This window comes from Coenobita brevimanus, chromosome 17 (genome assembly GCF_032717465.1).
Source record: "Coenobita brevimanus isolate Jiangsu-jjx chromosome 17, ASM3271746v2, whole genome shotgun sequence".
In the NCBI taxonomy this organism is placed as follows: domain Eukaryota; kingdom Metazoa; phylum Arthropoda; class Malacostraca; order Decapoda; family Coenobitidae; genus Coenobita; species Coenobita brevimanus.
The window spans coordinates 8,948,376-8,973,313 of NC_136970.1; the positions used below are offsets into that span (position 1 = coordinate 8,948,376).

The following is a 24,938-nucleotide window of genomic DNA, read 5'->3' on the forward strand; positions in this document are numbered from 1 at the left end:
TTCAATCAGTGTAATGACAGATATTTATAATCTTACCGGTTGTTGGTACTGGTCAACTTACCCATGGATAATACAGGTGGTACTCGACTTAGTGTAGTAGATGATAATTATTTAAGAAAAATTTTGGTAGCGTTTGTAGTTTTTGGCCGAGCCTAGATTTAGTCAGTACCACAGGTGGTTGTCATTCCCTCAGCGAAGGAATCTTGAATTGGAAGGGGAGTGAATTAGGCTTGAGGACTTAATTTCCTTGATTAGGTACACCAAGAAAGAAAATGACATATACTTTACTCTAATTTAATAATTTTTATGCTGGTTTTCAAAAGATTTTTAATTACATGACTCTTTGTAATATAAAAAAAAAAAAGATGGTACATTAAAACCATGGTTTGGGTGATCATTCCTTCAACATTGTCACCAGGCGAAAACAATTTGATACATACAAGCGATTTATGAGGTCATTGTACCTTACTTTCTTTTTGTCAGTTATTCTTGGGCTCGACATAGCCTCAAGACAGGGACCTTTTTATGAGCATGGGTTGTCTTTTCGAGCTGGCATAGCCTTGAACCAATAAGAATTATTACTCATGTTCTATTTTGTCTATATAATATACTCTCATCATGTAATTCTCTATAATCCACTATCAATTCAGGATTATTAATAGTTCATAATCGTCATTACTACATAATCACCAAAAATGCATAATCACTCGGGCTTGTGTAGCCTCGAGGAATAATTTAAAAAAAAAAATACATAATCACCAAGAATACATAATCACTCGGGCTTGGGTAGCCTCGAGATACAATTCAAAAATTGCATAATCACCAAGAATACGTAATCACTCGGGCTTGGTTAGCCTCGAGGTACAATTCAAAATTACATTATTTCTCACAACCACCAAGTTCCCTTCCACGCTCCTAATTTTTCCAACATTAATTTAAGAAAGAAAACAGTTAATGGATTTGAATTTCGCCTTTCCGTTACCAGATTACACCACTTTTTACATTTCTATTCCTTATTTACAAAAAAAGTTCACTTGATAGATCAATGATACTATTTCAATTATATTTGGTTTATAAAATAATTCATGGGTAGTGTAAGTGTGTATGTTCACGTCTATGGGCAATACTACGGGGAGGCCTCGTGGTCACACTGACGTCGCCGGTGTCTGAGGACTGAACCAACGTCCATTATACATGACATCTGGGCCTCAAGTCTACGTTAAGCTTTTAACAATATTACTTCATATGGTCCATGCCAAGTAAGGATTAAACAAAGAAAAAGAGGGGGGGAAAGGAGAAATGTGGACAGCTCACCTGAACCAACGTCCATTATACACAACTTCTGGGCCTCAAGTGCTGCTTCCTTGGTACGTCCATGACGCCACTGCTAAGTCAAATGAGGTGGTGTTTTTGAAATATGGTGGGTTTCAATTCTCTTTACAATATATTTAGCAGTATACCCATGATGCCAAGACTTTTGATTGAATTGGGGAAAATTTGGGATTCAATCCTTACTTAATTTAGATACTGATTTTACCACTATCCTGCCTTGAATTTTGGGGCGCTTATGCCATCTAGTGATGGCTATGGTAAGCGGGACTATTAAATCCTCACAAATGACATTATTTAGGCCTTTTTGACTGTTAATCTCACATATTTGGGTTCTAGCAGCTTCATTAGTAAACATTTCACAACTAGGATACGGAAAGAATTGTATATTCATCGTTACTCTGTTTAAGGTTTAAACTTGGTACCCTACAATCGACAAGGAGGAAAGCTGTGCGCATCTGTTATTCATTACTCGACCAGACAGAGGAATTCCCATAGCTCAACATCCACAATTACATCACCCAATGCATAGATACAGAGATACATACATAAAAAATAAAGTTTACCCTACATTAATCATTAACGTATGAATTACTACTTAGGATAGGAATTTATAGACTAATATTCAGGTTACATCCTATCTAACTTAAAAATTACAGTACTTCTAAACACATACATGAATATTAAATTTGTGGCACTACATGGCTCCCACGTTCGGAAAACAAATTTTACCCAAGTCAATCTTCTATGACATGTGCATGGATGGAATGTTGTTACTCTTATAACTGCTATGAACGCTTTGAATTGGAATATCTTTCCCCACAATCGGTGGCACCTGTCGGTCCACATTAAACACCTGATGCGTACCTCGGAAGGTCGCTTACTCACTACATTAGGAGCTATGATCACTCCTTACACGAGATGTTATGAGGGAATTTATGCCCCAGTCAGCCTCAGGTTTTGGAGGATAGCTTGTCACTCACCTGAGCTCGACAGGGTCTCTCAAGAGTGAGATCACCACGGGAGGAGCTTCCTTACACTCTTCCATTCGCAATCACATTCACTTTGTCCTTTTGTTTCCAGCTTTCCGCCCGCAAGAGGTGAGCGCTCATTCTGTCCTGAAAACTCCACTACCTCACAAACTGTGTTAACTGTAAGGTGAGGGGATTGATCACTCCCCTCGAAGTAAGGCACTTCCCGGTTCCAACAGGAACTCTTCTCTCTTTTCCTTTCTACACCCTCTCCTTGGGGATGAGTCCACCCGGAACATAACTTTAAGCAGTTATGTTTCACAACATTCGTCTCATGCACTTATCTACTTTTCTAACTAACACTCCTCTATGAGCCTCCGAGGGGCATTCCTTACTCGCAGTGGTAATCGCTCATCTTCGGGCTCCGGGGCGAGCTCCTGTTGCAATGATTCTAAGACCCATTCCTCGGTACCATAATATGGTTTTACCTTTTCAGCAGCCCTTTGTATTTTTTTTCCACTAAATACATTTTCAATGATATAAACACTTCCATCTAGTAGCACTTCAATCACTTTATACGGGCCGTCCCATTTGGCATTCAGTTTTCTACAGGTACCCGACTGTATGGTCTCTTTTTTCGCCCACACCAAACTATTGACTCCAACCTTCTGTGCTCTCCTCCGCTGTCCAGGACAATACCTCGTGACGTCCCAGAATCGATGAAGTATTGCCCAAGACAGTGTATGATGTTTTGTGTATGTTTGTCTCTGGGTAATATTTGTTTAGAGAACATATATTAACCTAACCCTTAACATTCTAAGCTGGAAAGAAGGAAAAGTGAAGAATTAGCACTAAGCTTAGAGGAAACATGGAAATATCAAGACGAGAGGTAGGACAGAAGAGCAGAAGAGAACAGTAAGGAGACAGACTGGAGATAAAAAGGACCCCTTTAGTCACCTCTTACGACAAGCAGGGATACTGGGGAAGTATTCTTTCCCCCCTTCCCCAGGGGTAATACCAACTAGTACACTATTTGAACCTCATTACTACCAGGATGTTCTGAATATAGAGTTGCGTATTTGAGAATGACCAACCAATGATACCCTTAACATTCTCACTTCTCTTTGCTATTCACTTCCCTTCACTTTCTCACCAACGCCACTAATTTGGGAACAATGAATATCCCACCGCTGCCACCAGTGTAATACTCGTAATTTTTGTCCCACCGGTATTCTTCAATCAGTGTAATGACGGATATTTATAATCTTACCGGTTGTTGGTACTGGTCAACTTACCCATGGATAATACAGGTGGTACTCGACTTAGTGTAGTAGATGATAATTATTTAAGAAAAATTTTGGTAGCGTTTGTAGTTTTTGGCCGAGCCTAGATTTAGTCAGTACCACAGGTGGTTGTCATTCCCTCAGCGAAGGAATCTTGAATTGGAAGGGGAGTGAATTAGGCTTGAGGACTTAATTTCCTTGATTGGGTACACCAAGAAAGAAAATGACATATACTTTACTCTAATTCAATAATTTTTATGCTGGTTTTCAAAAGATTTTTAATTACATGACCCTTTGTAATATAAAAAAAAGATGGTACATTAAAACCATGGTTTGGGTGATCATTCCTCCAACATTGTCACCAGGCGAAAACAATTTGATACAAGCGATTTATGAGGTCATTGTACCTTACTTTCTTTTTGTCAATTATTCTTGGGCTCGACAGTAGCCTCAAGACAGGGACCTTTTTATGAGCATGGGTTGTCTTTTCGAGCTGGCATAGCCTCGAACCAATAAGAATTATTACTCGTGTTCTATTTTGTCCATATAATATACTTTCATCATGTAATTCTCTATAATCCACTATCAATTCAGGATTATTAATAGTTCATAGTCGTCATTACTACATAATCACCAAAAATGCATAATCACTCGGGCTTGTGTAGCCTCGAGGAATAATTTTAAAAAAATACATAATCACCAAGAATACATAATCACTCGGGCTTGGGTAGCCTCGAGATACAATTCAAAAATTGCATAATCACCAAGAATACGTAATCACTCGGGCTTGTTTAGCCTCGAGGTACAATTCAAAATTACATTATTGCTCACAACCACCAAGTTCCCTTCCACGCTCCTAATTTTTCCAACATTAATTTAAGAAAGAAAACGGTTAATAGATTTGAATTTCGCCTTTCCATTACCAGATTACATCGCTTTTTAAATTTCTATTCCTTATTTACAAAAAAAGTTCACTTGATAGATCAATGATACTATTTCAATTATATTTGGTTTATAAAATAATTCATGGGTAGTGTAAGTGTGTATGTTCATGTCTATGGGCAATACTACGGGGAGGCCTCGTGCTCACACTGACGTTGCCGGTGTCTGAGGACTGAACCAACGTCCATTATACATGACGTCTGGGCCTCAAGTCTACGTTAAGCTTTCAACAATATTACTTCATATGGTCCATGCCAAGTAAGGATTAAACAAAGAAAAAGAGGGGGGGAAAGGAGAAATGTGGACAGCTCACCTGAACCAATGTCCATTATACACGACGTCTGGGCCTCAAGTGTGGCTTCCTTGGTACATCCGTGACGCCACTGCTAAGTCAAATGAGGTGGTGTCTTTGAAATATGGTGGGTTTCAATTCTCTTTACAATTTATTTAGCAGTATACCCATGATGCCAAGACTTTTCATTGAACTGGGGAAAATTTGGGATTCAATCCTTACTTAATCTAGATACTGATTTTACCACTATCCCGCCTTGAATTTTGGGGCAGCTTTTGCCATCTAGTGACGGCTAAGGTAAGCGGGACTATTAAATCCTCACAAATGACATTATTTAGGCCTTTTTGACTGTTAATCTCACATATTTGGGTTCTAGCAGCTTCATTAGTAAACATTTCACAACTAGGATACGGAAAGAATTGTATATTCATCATTACTCTGTTTAAGGTTTAAACTTGGCGCCCTACAATCGACAAGGAGGAAAGCTGTGCGCATCTGTTATTCACTTACTCGACCAGACAGAGGAATTCCCATAGCTCAACATCCACAATTACATCACCCAATGCATAGATACAGAGATACATACATATAAAAATAAAGTTAACCCTACATTAATCATTAACATATGAATTACTACTTAGGATAGGAATTTATAGACTAGTATTCAGGTTACATCCCATCTAACTTAAAAATTTCAGTACTTCTAAACACATACATGAATATTGAATTTTTGGCACTACACACACACACACTGCTTCTCTCTCTCTCTCTCTCTCTCTCTCGCTCTCTCTCTCTCTCTCTCTCTCTCTCTCTGTACACACACACACACACACACACACACACACTCTCTCTCTCTCTCTCTCTCTCTCTCTCTCTCTCTCTCTCTCTCTCTCTCTCTCTCTCTCTCTCTCTCTCTCTCTCTCTCTCTCTCTCTCTCTGTACACACACACACACACACACACACACACACACACACTACTTCTCTCTCTCTCTCTCTCTCTCTCTCTCTGTTCACACACACACACACACACACACACTGCCTCCCTCCCTCCTCCTCCTCTCTCTTTCTTTGTCACCGTCTCTGTCTGTCTGTCTGTCTCTCTGTCTGTCTTATGTCTGTCTGTCTGTCTGTCTGTCTGTCTCTGTCTCTGTCTCTGTGTCTCTCTCTCTCCCTCTCACTCTCTCTCTCTCTGTACACACACACACACACACACACACACACACACACACACACACACACATACACACACACACACACACACACACACACACAGGGGGATTCAAGCTGGACGGACGTGTGACGCCGGCGCTCCGTGCCGAATCATCACGGCCAGTGGCATTACCTAAATTTGTATATTTGTATGAGTCAAGCTCAGTACCAGGTTAGACTAAATGATTGTTCATTATTAAAAGGAAAAAAAAAATAAGTTTAAACAAAGACTTGTTCAAACAGGAAATAGAACCAAGACGAAAGAATATGCTGAGTCATCTCTGAGGTTTGTTTAGACTACAACACGGAGATTGTAAGTGTATGCTTTGCACTTTAAGTATTGCAAAATGGATACATACTTCAGTAAAACAAATTTGGAAAAGAAAAGAGATAAAGGTAAAAAGCAAAATGATGATTTCTACCAAGAACTGGTTGAAGTAGTGACTCACAATAGACTGGTTGAACGTGTAAACAAACTAGAAATGGCTTTCAAAAATGAAATTGATGAAATAAAGAAGCAGATGCACTTGCAAAAGGAAGAAATAGAAAAACTAGGAAGGGAGGCCAATAAGAAAGACACAACCATCAGTGAACTAACAGTGGAACTGAGTACACTTAGGAAGAAAATGAGTGAAATGGCAAGTACAGTAGTCAATCACGAGAGTGTTATGGAAGAGTTCAAAAATGACACAGAGACAATTAGGCAAGTTAGCAGTCTTATTGACCAGAGCAGTGATATTGAGGAGAAGATAACACAAGTGAATGAAGTTGTGCAAAGCTACAAAATTGATGTAGAAACCACGTATGCTGAAATGGTGAAAGTAAAGAAAGACTTAGAAACAAGGGTGGAGGAAAAAAGCATTAAAAAGGAGGTGAAAAGAATAATCCAAAACAATCCAAAGTTAGTCAGAGATTCAGTAGAGATAAACAAATCAATAGTAATCTCTGGTATAGAAGAGGAAGAAGTTAAAAACAAGATCACAAGAGACAAAAAGGAGATAATAAGTGTAATGAACTTACTGAAAGAAGTATCAGAGGAAATCTGTAGTAGAGACATAAAGGAACACAAAAGGTTAGGGAAATACGAGAAAAGCAAGACAAGACCTCTAAAGGTGACTTTCCAGAGTGTAAACACTGTGGAAGAGATACAAAAAAATGCAAAGAATCTTAAGGAAAAAGAGAAGTTCAAAAATGTATGGATAAAAATATGCCTAACACAAGAGGAACTGGAATTACTGAAAGAGAAAAGGGAGGAAGCAAAAACAAAAAATGAGGGAAGATCAGAAGAGGAGAAGAAGAAATTTTTTTTACAAAGTAATAGGATTGCAGGTACGAAAGTGGTACACAAACAGGATGGAAGAAAAAGGAGGAAGGTAGTAGAACCATGTCATGACAAGTATATAAACAAGATGATAAAGTTGATGTACTCAAATGTGGATGGAATGGTGTCTAAATTACTAGAGATGAATGATTATGTCAGAGAAAATGAATCATAAATAATATGCCTAACTGAAACAAAATTAACACCAAGGATATCCAGTGACATACTAAACTTAGGGGAATACAATATATGGAGAAGAGACAGAAATTTAAAAAAAGGAGGAGGAATTATAATATTAACTAAGAAAAATCTAAAAGTCAAGGAAATAAAACTAGATATACCATCACAAGTAGAACTGATTGCAGTAGAGATCGACACATCTGAAGGTAAAGTAATTGTAGCCAATTTGTACATGCCACCCAGATCAAACACATGGGAAAGAGACGAATATGAGGACCTGGCAGAGAGTACAATTCAGAGTATAAGATCATTGCTACATAAAATGGAAGAGAAATCGGAAAGAATTATACTAACTGGGGACTTCAATACAAATATAAATTGGAATACTCTAGATATAAATAGCCAAGAAAGCTGTTGGGACCAAAAGCTCCTGGATCTCGTACAAGAGTTTTTCTTAATGCAACATGTGAGGGAAACCACCAGAAAAAGAGAACTTGATGTACCTTCAGTGCTAGATCTAATATTTACTAGGCAAGAAAATGATATTGACAGTTTAATATATCACCCTCCACTCGGCAAAAGCGATCATGCAGTACTAAATTATAACTCCAGGATAGCATATGACATAGTAAACAGCAATGACAGTTACAAAAAGAGCCTAAAATATAAAAAGGGAAATTATCAAGAACTAAAGAAGTATTTCTTAGAAGTTGATTGGGAAAATGAGCTTAGAGGACAAGATTTAAACGCTGTATATAAAAATTTTTGTGAATTTTATCAAATAGGAGTCCAGAAGTACATCCCACAGCACAAAGAAGCAGATAAGAAAATACAGAAATGGTTCAATACAGAATGTAAAAAATCAAAAGAAAGAAGAGATTTGTTGTGGAATAGATACAGAAGACACAATAGTGAAAGGGCGTATAATAATTACAAACAGGCAAGAAACGACTGTACAAGAATAAGGAGGGAAGCCCAAAAACAGTTTGAGGAGGATATAATAAATAAAAGTAGTGATCAACCAAAGCTGTTTTACAGCTATATCAGAAGCAAAACCAAAGTAAAAGATGTAATACAATCCATTACGGACGAGGGAATCACTTATACACAAGAGAAAGATATTTGTGAAGCACTAAATAAGAACTTCCAATTAGTTTTTACAGAAGAAAAAAATTTTGAGAGGGACTATGTGGAACACGCATGTCCACACATACTACCAGATATACAAATAGCAGAAAAAGTAATACAGGAGGAGTTGAGTGGATTAGACAGAGGAAAAGCAAGTGGTCCTGATGAAATTTCATGTTGGGTATTACGAGAATGTGCAAAGGAGTAAACCATTATTTTTAATTTTCAAGAAATCCTTGAGTCAATGTAAACTACCTGATATTTGGAAAAAAGCAAATATTGTCCCCTTATTCAAGAAAGGAAATAGACAAAATCCACTCAACTACCGACCAGTATCACTGACCAGTGTTGTAAGCAAGGTATTAGAAAAACTTATAAGAAAAGCTTGGGTAAATCATCTAGAAGAACACAGTATGATAACAGAAAGACAGTTTGGTTTCAGAAAAGGAAAATCATGTGTTACTAATCTGTTGAGCTACTATGACAGAGTAACAAACACAATACAGGAAAGGGAAGGATGGGTGGACAGTATCTATTTAGATTTCAAGAAAGCTTTTGACACAGTACCACACCAAAGACTTTTATGGAAACTGTACCATCAAGGAGGAATTCGAGGGAAACTGTTTTGTTGGATGCAAGACTTTCTCATAAAAAGAGAAATGAGGACAGTACTTAGAGGAAACTACTCATCATGGAAAGAAGTGACTAGTGGAGTACCACAGGGTTCAGTGCTGGCACCAATCATATTTCTAGTGTATATAAATGATATAAACAGTAACACTGGAAATGAGAGCTATATGAACATGTTTGCAGATGATGCAAAAATACAAAGGAGAATTACTAACCCAGACTCTTGTAGGGAGCTACAAGAAGAATTAAACAAACTTCATGAATGGAGTAGTACATGGCAAATGGAATTCAATGTGGACAAGTGTCATGTAATCAAGTTTGGTAAAAGTGGAAAAAGACCTGATTGGGATTATAAGTTAGGAAATAAAACCCTATACACATCAGAAAGAGAGAAAGACCTAGGTGTGATTATCAATAACAGACTATCTCCGGCTGACCACATCAGCGAGAAGGTACGGAACATGTATACACTGCTTGCAAATATGAGAATAGCATTCACATACATAAATGAAGACATGCTAAGAAGGATAATAACATCATTCATTAGACCAACCCTGGAATATGCATCAGTAGTCTGAAGTCTTCATCTCAAAAAACATATAGACAAGATTGAAAAAGTTCAAAGGGCCGCTACAAGATGGATACCAAGCTTAAGGGACCTAAGGTATGAAGAAAGACTAAATAAACTGAATCTACCAACACTACAGGAGAGAAGGAAAAGAGGTGACATGATAATGCTATATAAGTGCATATCAGGAAAGGAGAAAATAGACATAAATGATTACTTAACATATGGAGAAGCATCAGCAAGAGGACACTGCAAAAAACTGCATAAGAAGAGAGGTGATAAAGACGTAAGGAAATTTAGTTTCCCAAGCAGAGCAATTGATCAATGGAATGCACTACCGAATGAAATAGTGTGTGTCAAAACAATTCACAAATTTAAGGATATGTACGATAAATATGGTTTAAGACACAGGACAGTACGAGCTTGACTCATTCCTGTAAAGATACAATTAGGTAAGAACAATTAGGTAAGAACACACTCGCACACACAAACCATGCCCTCAGAGTGTTATCTTCCGCGTATGATAATTTTTATACTGTTATCCTGGGTTTATAAATGGCCACAAAAGAGTGTATTTGTTGGAAATAAAATCTGCTCTGATACTCAAGGTGAACAGAGTTTTTATAGGTTTTCCCACTGAAGTGATTTTTCCCATTAAGGGTTTTACTGTTATGGTGACAGACGAACAGTGGACGATCTAGTGGCGACAAGCTCACAGCTTTGGTTCAGATCGTTTAATGTTTGGTGTTTCCGTGTGTGTGTGTGTGTGTGTGTGTGTGTGTGTGTGATGAAAAGATAAAAATTTGATAAGACGGCTTCAGCCTCCCCCCCTTCCCGCAAAGGTGTGCAAGGGACAGCATGGTGGAATGATGAGGTGAAACGAGCTGTGGAACAAAAGAAAAAGGCATATAGTGAATGGTTAGCGAGTAGAGGTAGGGGAGAAGATGAGAGAGAGAAGAGAGAGGTATATGTGAGTAGGAGAAGGGAGGTGAAGAGATTGGTGAAGGAGAGTAAGAAGAAAGTGGATGAAGAGTTTGGGAGGAATCTGAGTGTGAAATGGAGGGAGAGTAAGAAATTGTTTTGGAAGGAGGTAAAGAAAGTAAGGCAGTGTGAAAGGGGAAATAGTAGGGGAGTGAAAGATAGGAATAATAGATTGTTGGTCAAGAAGAGATAGAATTTGGGGAGATGGAAGGAACACTTTGAGGATTTGTTGAATGTAGAGAATGACAGTAGTGCGAGTATAAGTGGTTGGGGAATGGCTGGGAGAAGAAGAGATGAGAGGAGCGAGGAAGAGATCAGTAGGACGGAAATAGTGGAAGTAATGAAGATCAAGTTGGGAAAGGCCCCAGGAATTGATGGAGTGTGTGGTGAAATGCTGAGGTATGGGAGTGAGATTGTTGTGGGGTGGATACGAAAGTTGTGTAGATTGGCATGGGAAGAGGGAAGGGTTCCAGAGGACTGGAAATCATGTATAATTGTTCCCTTATATATAGGAAAAGGGGAGATAGAAGTATGTGGTAACCATAGGGGTATTTGCCTTCTTAGTGTGACTGGTAAAATGTATGGTAGAATACTCATTGATAGGGTTAGGCATATAACAGAGGAGCTAGTTGGAAAAGAACAAGGGGGATTAGGATGGGAAAAGGGTGTGTAGATCAGATATTTGTTCTAAGATGTTTAGTGGAGAAGTATCTAGAGAAGGGAAAGAAAGTGTATGCTGCCTTCATGGCCTTGGAGAAAGCTTATGACAGAATAGATAGACAAGGTATGTGGAAGGTATTAAGAATATATGGAGTGGATGGGAAATTGTTGAATGCTGTGAAGAGTATGTACGATGGAGCTAGGGCTACGGTGCGAGTGGATGGTGAGCTAAGTGAGTTCTTTGATCTCAATGTGGTACTGAAACAGGGTTGAGTGATGTCCCCATGGCTGTTTAATATATACATGGATGGAGTTGTAAAGGAGATGCAGGGTAGGGCAGTGGATGTGGGGGTGGCACTAATGAATGAGGGTGAGATTTGGAAGATTCCGGTGTTGCTGTTTGCTGATTGTTGTGTGAAGATGAATGGGAGTTGCAAGGTTTGGTGAATGAATTTGGGACAGTGTGTAGGAGGAGGAAGCTGAAAGTTAATGTAAACAAAAGTAAAGTTTTGGTATTTGAGAGGAATGAAGTCACAGAATGTGCAGTGAGGTTGGCTGGTGAGGATATGGAGAGTGTGAGTGCATTCAAGTACTTGGGTAGTGTGATGAGTAAGGGTGGAACTTTGGGGAATGAAGTGCGTGAAAGGGTACAGCAGGGAAGGAAGGTTGTTGGTTCACTGAAAGCAGTGATGAGAAATAGGGAGGTGACTATGGAAGTTTAGAAGTCACTGCATGATAGTATTGTGATCCCTACCCTGACGTATGGAAGCGAGGCGCGGACCTTGCAAGAGGGGAACAAGTCAAGAGTGAGAGCAGTGGAAATAAGTTACTTGAGTGGAGTATGTGGAGTGACGTGGAGGGACAGGTTGACGAATGAAGAAGTGAAGGAACGTTGTGGGGTGGATGTGGATGTGGTTGAGAAGATTAGGAGAAATACTCTGAGGTGGTTTGTACATGTGGAGAGAATGGAGAATGAAAGACTGACTAAGAGGGTGTATGTAGGTGAGGTGGAAGGAGGGAGAGGGAGAGGTAGACCGAGAATGAGGCGGAGGGTTGGAGTTGAGAGGTATATGAGGGAGGGGGGGTGGGAGTTGGGGGGAGAGTAGTCAAATGGTGGGTGACAGAGTGACTTGGAGGCGTTTTGTCTGTGGCCACCCTTTGCGGGATTAGGGCGTCGAGCTATAGATAGAATGTAATTTAAAATCAAGCTGTGTATAATAAATGAGACTGAATCCCCCGAGCTAGGACCACATAGCTCTGCAGGGCAACGAGAGATCCTCGGAGGAACCGATACATCTCTCACCAGAAATACGCTACCCTAGTGCTGGCTGGAACTGCCAACCTTACAGTAGTGAAGCGTGAGTGCTACCACTGAACTACGTTTGTTTCCATATAATCAGGGGCAGTGACAGGTTAAGGATGGAGCCTTGATCCTTTCACCACGGGAACCTCATATATATATTTATATTCCTGCCTCCTGGCAATATATTCCATTCAGCGTGATAATATATATATATATATATATATATATATATATATATATATATATATATATATAAACTGGACAGGTTAAATAAAGTCTTCATCAACCCCATCACAACTAGACTGATGTCCTTAATTAAATATCGCCTGCTAGCATCAGCAAAAATACACAACAAAAAGACAGCGGAACTCGTAGCGAAAGATTAACATGTAAAATCTATTTTGTTCCTTGTGTGGGAAAATTTCTCACTTCTGATCCATAACTATAAGCAAATACAAGTGTACAAACTGTGCCAGAAACGTGAAGCCTTTGGTAACGTACTGGTGATGAGGCAGTGGATTTGCAACGTCGAGGATTATAATTATAGACAAACGCAATTGTACAAATTATATAAGAGACATGAACACTTTGATAATATACAGGTGATGAGGCAGTGGATTGGCAACGTCAAGGATAAAAATTACAGACAAAAGCAATTGTTCAAATTATATAAGATACATGAACCCTTTGTTAATATACAGGTCGAGAGGCAGTGGATTGGCAACGTTAGGGATTCTAATTATAAAGAAATACAAGTGTACAAATTAAGTAAGAGACGTGAACACTCTGATAACTAGTGAGGCTGTGGATTGGCAACGTGAGGGATAATAAGTGCAGGTAAAGATAAGTTTACGAATTGTGGCAGAGACGTGAAGGCCTTTGGTAATGTACAGGTAGTGAGGTAGTGGATTGGCAACGTCAGGGATAATGTACTGTACAACACCATCCATTAAATGTGGTATTTACTGCCCCAAATATTGACGGGCATTTTCAGTTTTTTGTGAATACTGTTTTAATAAGAGTGTTTGTTAGTAATGCTAACCAGTGTAAAAAAAAAAAATAATCATCTCCTGAAAATGGAAAACCCTGCTTCAGCTGAATAGTCTAAAAGCTTTTGGTAGCATGAAAAATCTTAGGCAAAGCTAGGCTGTTGCAACCGTCCACCCGATCAGGCATACGCCCCCCCCCCCACCTCCCTGCACACTTAACCAAGCGCATAACAGCCCACCCCCTCCCCTCCTCCCTCTGTACAACAGAGACATTAAAACTAAAAATTTTCAGTAGCTTAACCATGGTAATTAGCAACCATTTTCTATCAACAAATAAAATTCCCTCCACAGCTGCATTGAAATATTTTTTTCTATTTTGTTAATTAAAAAAAAAAAACTATTTTAGACACAGAATTCAACCAACCAAAAGGCATCAGTTCACTGCAAGACACATAACTATGTGTAATTTCATAACTATAGTTAATACTTTCTGAGTTTTGCTCCAGAAACAAAAAATTTGAATTATTTTTTATTATTTTTAAAAACTACTTAAGACAGAGCATTCGACCTATCAAAAGCATAACTCTGAAATTTAATGATTCTATAGTGAAAACTTTCTGGGATTTGCTCCGGAAACGCAGATCTCTATGCCACCTCTTCTTCATGCCAGTGATAACAATACCTTCCTCTGACTTCGTCACGTGGAGGGTAATAAAAATCTGCTGTATATTGTGTGAACCACTGAAAGTATCAAACGCTGAGTTTTAATATAGAAAGTTTGGTAGTTGCAGGAATAAGATTTGAAAGCTCTCTCTCTCTCTCTCTCTCTCTCTCTCTCTCTCTCTCTCTCTCCATTCAACACACTGAAATAGGTTTAGGTAAAAAGAAGGCAGGATAAATCTCAGAAGAGATTTTCACTTGATTCACACAAACTGGTGGCCTTATGTCAGGTGCTGTGTGGCCCGCCACCTGACCAAGGGATGGGGGAGTGAGGGGAGTAGGGGTTGAGAAGCTGTCAATGACTTTCACTTGAACCTCAAATATACCTTAACACAATGAAAGGACACCGGTACCGTACCCTACCGTATCATACTGCATCATATCGTACCGCTCCGTACCGTACCGATCCCATGTCCCTCACCGATCACTTTTATATACCGGGATTATCGAGATTCTGACGAGCGCACATCGCAGCTCGGTCGAGGCTGGAGTCCTCTTACACTGAGACAATATACACTGTGACAACTGGAAAAATGTCAGGGTTAAAACAAAACATATCGGCTTTCCTGTTATATATGTGAGTGGCAGAATATCTTGGCTGCTGGAAAAAGGTAGGATTGTTTTTACTGAGAGAGAGACTTACACCACTCTTCACAACTGTACTTTATTCTTTAAGCTCACATGCGTCTCATTCGTTTGGTGCTTTCCCAGCCAACGTTTTTGCCAGAGACAAACACTGATAAAAAAATTTTTTGACAAGGATCTAGAACGAAGGTGTGTTGTTTCTTCCAGCTTATTTTATTTTATTTTTTATTTTTTGATGGACGATCAGAGTTGTTTTGTGAGTACTTGTACCCTGCCTGTGTGTGTGTGTGTGTGTGTGTGTGTGTGTGTGTGTGTGTGTGTGTGTGTGTGTGTGTGTGTGTGTGTGTGTGTGTGTGTGTATGCTGACTCCAACAATAACATACAATGCACAATGTATTTCAACAGCACAGCATGTGATCCAAAACTTACATGAAGAAACGTCTATCTATCTATCTATTGCCAGACGCCTCAATCCCGTACGGGGTGGCCACAAACAAATCGCCTCCACGTCGCCCTGTCCCCAGCCATTTCACTGCCCTGCTCCCAACTTACACCCCCGTCCCTCATATACCTCTCCACTCCATCCCTCCATCTCATCCTCGGCCTCCCCCACCCTCTCCCCCCCTCCACCTCACTCACATACACTCTTCTCGTCAGTCTCTCACCCTCCATCCTCTCCACATGGCCAAACCATCTCAGTGTGTTCCTCATAACGCTTCCTATCACATCCACACCCACACCACAACGCTCCTTTATATCCTCATTTGTCAGCCTGTCTCTCCATGTGACTTCACAGGTTTCTCTTAAATAACTCATTTCCACTGCTCTCGTTCTTGACTTGTGTCCTTCAAACAACGTCAGAGCTTCATTTCCATACGTTAGAGTTGGTATCACAATACCGTCATGTAGTAACTTTTTCACTTCCATGCTCACTTCCCTGTTTCCTATTACTGCTTTCAAGGAACCAGCAACCTTTCTTCCTTGCTGTACTCTCTCAAGCACTTCGCCCTCCAAACTTCCATCCCCAAACTTCACACTCCCCAAGTACTTAAACGTACTCACATTATCCATTTCCTCATCAAACCTCACTGTACATTCAATGATTTAACCTCTCTCGAAGACCATCACTTTACGCTTCCCTTCATTCGCCTTTAGATTCCGTTTCTTACACGCTCTCCCAAACTCATCCACCAAGCCTTGCGGCTCTCCTTCGTCTTTACTTAACAACACGTATCATCTGGAAACAACAGTACAGGGAGTTTCCAAACACTACCCTCTCATTAGGGCCACTCTAATATTCGCTGCCCTACCTTGTATCTCTTTTATTACCCCATCCATGTACAGATTGAACAACCACGGAGACATGACACAACCCTATTTCAACCCAACCTTCAAAGAGAAAAATTCAGTCAGTTCACCATCCACATGCACTGCAGCCTTAGCACAGTCATACATACTCTTCACAGCATTCAACAAATTCCCATCTGCTCCATATATTCTTAATAGTTTCCACAATCCTTGTCTATCCACACTGTCATATGCTTTCTCCAAATCCATGAAGGCCACATACAACTTCTTTCCCTTCTTTAGAAACTTTTCCAGTAAAGACCTAAGAATGAATATCTGATCTACACAACCTCTTCCCTTCCTAAAGCCTCCCTGTTCTTCTCCAACTAATTCCTCTGTTATTTCCCTAATTCTGTCAATATGTATCCTAACATACACTTTTCCTATTACACTAAGAAAACAAATGCCCCTATGATTTCCACACACTTCTTTTTCCCCTTTTCCTTTGTACAAGGGAATAATTATACCTGACTTCCAATCCTCCGGAACTCTACCGTCCTCCCAGGCCAATCTGCACATCTTCCACATCCATTCTACTACTATTCGCCCCCATGCTTCAACATTTCACCACACACTCCATCAATTCCTGGGGCTTTCCCCAGTTTGACTTTCTTCATTGCTTCGAGAACTTCTATCCTATTGATTTCTTCCTGTCTTCTCACCTCCCTCCTTCTCCCAGCCATTCCCCAGCCACTTACACTCGCATTACTTCCATTCTCTATGTTCAACAATTCCTTAAAGTGTTCTCTCCATCTGCTCACTTTTTCTCCCTTCTCAACTAGTAATCTACCATTTCTATCTTTCACTCCCCTACTAACTTCACTGCCACCCTGTCTTACTCTCTTCACCTCTTTCCAGAACATTTTCTTACAGTCCCTCCACTTTACACTCAAATTCCTTCCAAATTCCTCATCCACTCTCTTCTTACTCTCTCTTACTAATCTTCTCACCTCTCTCTTCCTTTCTATATATAACTCTCTATTCCGCTTCTCAGCTTCTTATAAGAGACAATAAGAGAGCATGAGGAGAGTAAGAAAGGCAAACATTTACACAAGATGGCAGGTGGTGATAGTAAGGGTTCTTTTAAATGGCGGGGGTGCAGTCCATCAAACATAAACACTGACCTGAAGAAACCATACAATGAGTGCGAGGGGAGAATCAAGACGAGGAGAGGAGAATGGAGAATGAGAGACTGAAGGAAGGTACGGAGAAGTTGAGGACGAAATAGACTAAAGAACGAAGAGAGAGAAAAGGTTAATGGAAACGTGAGTGAAACGGAAGAAAGACTGGAAAATAGGGAAAGAGAGAGAGAGAAAGGCAAGAGGAATAACCAGCTAAAGATGAGAGGAGGAGGAAATATGAAGATTATGGGAGAAACTTAGTGAAAGAAGAGCAAAAAAATATGGCAAGGTGCTGAAGAGAGAAAAGGAGGAAAAAGTGCAGAGTTCAAGTAAAAACAGACTAAGGGAAATAAGGGGTGGAAAAATTACGGGATAAAAAAACATCAGTGGAAGACACACACACACACACACAGACACACAACACACACATATAGATAGATAGATAGATAGATAGATAATATTATACAGCATTCTTTTTTCGTTTGATCTTCGACGGTGCAGTTTCCCACCTTGAAAAATAAGCGGAAAGGTGAGAGAGGGAAAAAAAAAAAACTAACAATTTGGAAGAAAAAGGTTGTGAAAAAAGAAGAGAAAGGTATTCCCGAAATATGATACTGTGTATGAGAGAGAGAGAGAGAGAGAGAGAGAGAGAGAGAGAGAGAGAGAGAGAGAGAGAGAGAGAGAGAGAGAGAGAGAGAGAGAGACGCGGCGTTAACAAAAATCAGAATGCCAGAGGATGTAAAACTGGATTTAGAAACGAAGAAAGGAGGGGAGGAGGCAAAGAAGAAGAAAAGGTAGACAGAAAAGAGCGGAAGAGGGAGGAAGGAAGGGTAAGAGGATTAACGATGAAGAAAGCAGAGAAAAAGATGCGAGGGAAGTGTGAATCAGAGGAAGTGAGGGGGCGATGGGAAGGAGCTGAGGCTGGGCAGAGAAGGGAGGAAGGAGAGACGGAATGAGAGAAATGGATGGAAAGAGAAGCGTGAAGGTTTGTTACTGAAAGGAAGAGAGAATAATAGGAAGCACTAGCGGAAGGAGTAAGATAGGAAGGAGAGGGAGGAGTAAAATAGAAGGGCGGAAAGGAAGGAGAGAGATGGGAAGGAGGATAGGGAGAAGGAGTAAAATAGGAAGGAGGATAGGAAGAAAGAGTAAGACAGCATGGAGGGGAGGGAGGAGTAAGGCAGGAAGAAGGAGAGGGAGAAGAACTACGACAAGAAGGAGGAGAGGAAGAAGAAGTAGAGCAAACGCACATGTCTCAGAGGACAGCACGAGGACCGTGGGTATGACTAGTGCCAATTAATGACAGGGAAGGACAATATCGAGGCAAGGAAATGCTCTCTCTCTCTCTCTCTCTCTCTCACACACACACACACACACACACACACACACACACACAACCTACCACCCACCCACCCACCTACACACACACACCATCAAGTCTCTCAGGTTTGTCTGTGTTCAGTTTGCACAGCACTTCATCTGGGTGGAAGTCATCAAGGGCGTGTGGTGTAGGGGAAGTGAAGGAGGCACTGAATTAGTAAGAGGGAGGCAACTACGTGACCAGAACTGAGGTCACAGACATTATAGTCAAACAGGTCTCTCCTGATCTGTATAAAAGCGTGTGACGAAAGCCACACTCAAGTCTACTGTTACAAAGGGCTTAAAACAAACAGGGTTGTTACAAACTGAGAGTCAAAGGGGGGAGGGAGACATGTAGAGTGATAATAATTCAATGTTTTATTCCATGTCTTTGTCTGTGAAGTTACCAAAGACACCAAAAACACAAGCACCGCACCGACAGTCTCAATGCACCTCACTGCTTCCCTCTGACAGATATTGCATCTGAACCCTACACTACCTCAGATCACCCCCCCCCCCACACACACACACCCCAAACTAAATAACACTGTCTTGTGGTAGGAAGAATAAAATTAACTTGTGGGAAGCTAAGAAAAATGTTTCTGGAGTTAATGGGATTATCTATCAGTAGAGATGGACATGCACATGGTTAACTTAGAGTTCTGTTCATGTTACTGATGATATAACTATATCACTTAGGACAATTACACCAAATCCTGTACGTTGTGTCCTACACACTCCACCAATCGTGATATACTGCTGTTATTAACGCACAAGGGAGACGAAATTGCTGCCGATGCTGCTTTACAACAAGACAGAGTTCACACACACACACACACACACACACACACACACAGAATATGTGTGTGTGTGTGTGTGTGTGTGTGTGTGTGTGTGTGTGTGTGTGTGTGTGTGTGTGTGTGTGTGTGTGTGTACGTGTGTGTGCAGTATACAGAACAGAAATCACCACTCTTCCCTCCTGATTTGCTTCATATACATCATTAATATCTCTGTGGTTCTAATAATGGTTCAGTTGAAGTTCTGTGAATTCAGTTATTCACATCCTTCTTCCTCAGCTCCTCCTCCCTGACTCTCACGCTGTCATTACAGTTCTCACCCTAATTTTCCTTTCCCTTCTCCATTCTCGACTCTTTCCTTCATGCTACTAAATTTTTATCCTTCCGTTTTATTCCGCCCTTTACAGTTTCCTCATTTCTCCCCTCTTCCATTCTCTCTCCACTGCTCTTATGGCATTGTCCTCTATATTTACTTATCTTCTACTTTCCTTTGTTGTTTCTATCTCCTCCCTCCCTCCCTCTCTCTCTCTCTCTCTCTCTCTCTCTCTCTCTCTCTCTCTCTCTCTCTCTCTCTCTCTCTCTCTCTCTCTCTCACTCTAATGACGCAACCATAAATGTCCGTTTCATGCCAACACTACTTTCCTTGTCTCATATCCAGTAGGCACTATCAACACACACACGCACACACACACACACACACACACACACACACACACACACACACACACACACACACACACACACACACACACACACACACGTTACAATAGTTTCGACATGTGGACAAAATATCTTGGTCTAACAATATGCCTTAACAAACACTGCCAGTTAATCAGTGTTCAGTACACAATATTCTCAGCTGATTACATGGTCTGTCTCCACACCACAATACACTGTCCCAGTCAACACATACACCCTACAATTGTTTTCAAAGGCGTGGTACTGAAAGGCTTTACTGTACCTTGAAAACACAATGACATATAGAAGGGTATCAACACAACTGTATAACGAATGGTACATTGTGTAAGTGATCTATCTATCTATCTATCTATTGCCAGACGCCTTAATTCCGTACGGGGTGGCCACAAACAAATCGCCCCCACGTCGCCCTGTCCCCCAGCAATTTCACATCCCTGCTCCCAACTCACACCCCCCTTACTCATATACCTCTCCACTCCATCCCTCCATCTCATCCTAGGCCTCCCCCTCCCTCTCCCCCCTTCCACCTCACTCACATACACTCTTCTCGTCAGTCTCTCATCCTCCATCCTCTCCACACGGCCAAACCACCTCAGTGTGTTCCTCCTAATGCTTCCTATCACATCCACATCCACACGACAATGCTCCTTTATATCCTCTTTTGTCAGCATGTCTCTCCATGTGACTCCACAGGCTCCTCTTAAATAACTCATTTCCACTGCTCTCACTCTTGATTTGTGTCCTTCCAACAACGTCCAAGCTTCACTTCCATACGTTAGAGCTGGTATCACAATACTATCATGTAGTAACTTTTTCACTTCCATGCTCACTTCCCGGTTTCATAACACTGCTTTCAAGGAACCAGCAACCTTTATTCTTTGTTGTACCCTTTCATGCACTTCACCCTCCAAACTTCCATCCTTACTCATCACACTCCCCAAGTACTTAAACGTACTCACATTTTCCATTTCCTCACCATCCAACCTCACTGTACATTCACTGACTTCATCTCTCTCAAAGACCATCACCTTACTCTTCCCTACATTCACCTTTAGATTCCGTTTCTTACACACTCTCCCAAACTCATCCACCAAGCCTTGCCATTCCTTTTCGTCTTCACTTAACAACACAATATCATCTGGAAACAACAGTACAGAGAGTTTCCAAACACTATCCTTTCTCACCAGGGCCACTCCAGCATCCACTACCCTACCTTGTACTTCTTTTATTACCCCATCCATGTACAGATTGAACAACCACGGAGACATGACACATCTCTGTTTCGACCCAAACTTCAAATAGAAAAATTCACTCAGTTCACAAACCACACGCACTGCAGCCTTAGCACCATCATACATACTCTTCACAGCATTCAACAACTTCCCATCTGCTCCATATATTCTTAATACTTTCCACAATCCTTGTCTATCCACCCTGTCATATGCTTTCTCCAAATCCATGAAGGCTGCATACAACTTCTTTCCCTTCTCTATAAACTTTTCCACTAAAGATGTAAGAATGAATACCTGATCTACACAACCTTTTCCTTTCCTAAAGCCTCCCTGTTCTTCTCCAACTAATTCCTCTGTTATTTCTCTAACTCTGTCAGTAAGTATCCTACCATACACTTTTTCTATTACACTAAGAAGACAAATGCCTCTATGATTACCACACGCTTCTTTTTCCCCTTTTTCTTTGTACAAGGGAATAATTGTACTTGACTTCCAATTCTCCGGGACTCTACCTTCCTCCCAGGCCAATCTGCACATCTTCCACATCCATTCTACTACTATCTCTCCCCCATGCTTCAGCATTTCACCACACACTCCATCGATTCCTGGGTCTTTTCCCATTTTGATTTTCTTCATTGCTTCCACAACTTCTATCCTACTGATTTCTTCTTATCTTCCCACATCCCTCCTTCTCCCAGCCATTTCCCAGCCACTTATACTCACATTACTTCCATTCTCTATGTTCAACAATTCCTTAAAGTGTTCTCTCCATCTGTTCACTTTTTCTTCCTTCACAACTAGTATTCCACCAGTTTTATCTTTCACTCCCCTACTAACTTCACTGCCACCCTGTTTTACTCTCTTCACCTCTTTCCAGAACAATTTCTTACAGTCCCTCCACTTTACACTCAAATTCCTTCCAAATTCCTCATCCACCCTCTTCTTACTCTCTCTTATAATCTTTTCACCTCTCTCTTCCTTTGTACATATAACTCTCTTCCGCCTCTCAACTTCTTCCACGCCCCTATTTCTCATCCATTCATTGTATGCTTTCTTCTTTTGTGCCACAGCCTGTCTCATCTCTTCATTCCACCATGCTGTTCCTTGCACCCCCTTCCATCTTCTCTTCACCCCACACACCGCATCACATGCTGTACATATTTCTTATGTGAATATCTTACACACACCTTCCACGTCCCCCATTTGCTCCAATTCCTATTTGCCCAATCGTTCCTCCACTTCTCTCTTATATTCTGCATTTTTCTCATCCTCTTGTAACCTTTCCACTCTCCTTGCAACTACTCCTTCCTCCCGTCCTTCCCTTCTTCTATTTTTCCATTTTACTTGGATCTTGATTCTGGCCATTACCAAGTAGTGGTCAGAAAGTCCACTCCTCCAACCTCTATGAGCTCTTGCATCCATTACTCATCTTCGCATCCTTTCATCCACACACACATAATCAGTCATTACCTTCCTTTCATTCAGTTCACCACCAACCCCTCTCATCGCTCGCCATGTATACCTGTGGATCATTTTGTGCCTGAAGAGGGTATTGACTATCACCAACCCCCTCCCGGCACAAATGTCCACTAACGCACTGCCATTCTCATCTATCCCAGCAGGCACACTCCACTCACCAACTATTCCATCCACCTTCACATTCCCTACTTTACCATTCATATCACCAATCAAAAACACTCTCTCATTCCTTCCAAACTTTTCCATGCACACTTCCACATTTGTCCAGAACTCTTCTCTCACTCTACTTCCACGATCTTGCGTTGGCGCATACACGCACACAATCGCCCACATTTGTATTCCAACTTTCAATCTTACCCACACAATCCTTGAGTCAAATGATCCATACTCTCTTATGTTCTTCTTCCATCTTTTACAAACAATAATACACACTCCTTCTTTTGCCCTCTCATTCTCACCTACTCCTGCACATATACCGCATCCATACTCCCATTCTCTTACACTCTCTCCTCTCCATTTAGTTTCAGGTACTCCACATATATCCACTTTCGCACCCTCAAGCAGCTGGACAATCTCTCTCTTTTTCACCTCATCATTCGCACCCCTTACATTCCACGTCGCGATCCGTATCATGTCCTTTGTCCCGTCCTTGGTCGTCATCTTTTGGTCAGTCCTGGTCCGAGGCTTCTTGTTCGTCTTTTTAGTTAGCTGTTTTTTGGGGAGGGGCACTAACCCTCAGCCAACCCTTTTAGTCGCCTCATACGACAAGCTGGGATACTGGGGGAGTATTCTTGAAACCCCCCTACCCCCAGGATATAAATAATGGTACATGGTATAAACACAATGGTATAATCACAACAGTATAAACACAGTGCCATAAACACAACTGTATAAACACTATGATTTAAACATAGCGGTAAAATAATGGCGTAACACAGTCGTATAGACACAATGGTATAAAATCAATGGTTTAAATACAGTGGTATAAACAAAGGCATAACACAGTGGTATAAATACAGCGGTTTAAATACAACGGCATAAACAATATGGTATATTATTGGTATAAATATTCAAAATGATATAAACACAAAGGTATAAACAATGGTATAAACACTGGTATTAACACAATGACATAAACAATGTTATAAACACAGTGACAAACATTGGTATTAAAACAATAGTATAAACAGTGATATAAACAATGGTATAAACAAAATGGTATTAATATAATGGTATAAACACAATGATGGAGGTGATAGCGGCAGTGATGACAACAGTCGCTGTGGTATTGGTCGTGGTGTTAATGGTGTTGGTGATAAATAGTCTTCAATAACTGCAAGCCAGTTTTTATACCCAGCACCGTCGTATCTTCCTCTAAAACCAACAATGCCACGATTCACAAATAAACTCAAGACCAGTACAGTGTCGTAAGCAAGATCAGTTTTGGCAGGAAAGTGAAGGAAAGGCGGGTACAAAATTCTGTCGTTGTTCTTGTTCTTCCTGCATGACAAGTAATCTCGTAAGGGTCAATGGCTGTGTTCCCGTCGGCTTTCTTTCCTACTCTCCCTTTCCACTATTCCCTCCCACTGCCTCCGAAATATTCCAATATTTTTTAAAAAAAAACTACCCGTTATTAGGAGAGGAAAGCTACAACAATCACAACTGTCATAAGAGGCTGGTAAGCGTTCACAGCTAAAAAACCTGTCTACTGTTATTCTTTCTAACCCCCAAATAGCTGTGTCCAGGTCCAAAGCAGCTCACTGATTAAATGAAATGAATATTTTTTTTTCTTCACTAACAGCCTACTCAGCTGAT

General features: G+C 40.6%; 1 protein-coding gene across 1 annotated transcript in view; it reads left to right on the forward strand.

Moving 5' to 3' along the window:
• The window catches only part of LOC145391245 (lachesin-like), a 188,454-nt gene that overhangs the window by 518 nt on the left and 162,998 nt on the right, over positions 1–24,938 (forward strand). The window lies entirely within an intron of this gene.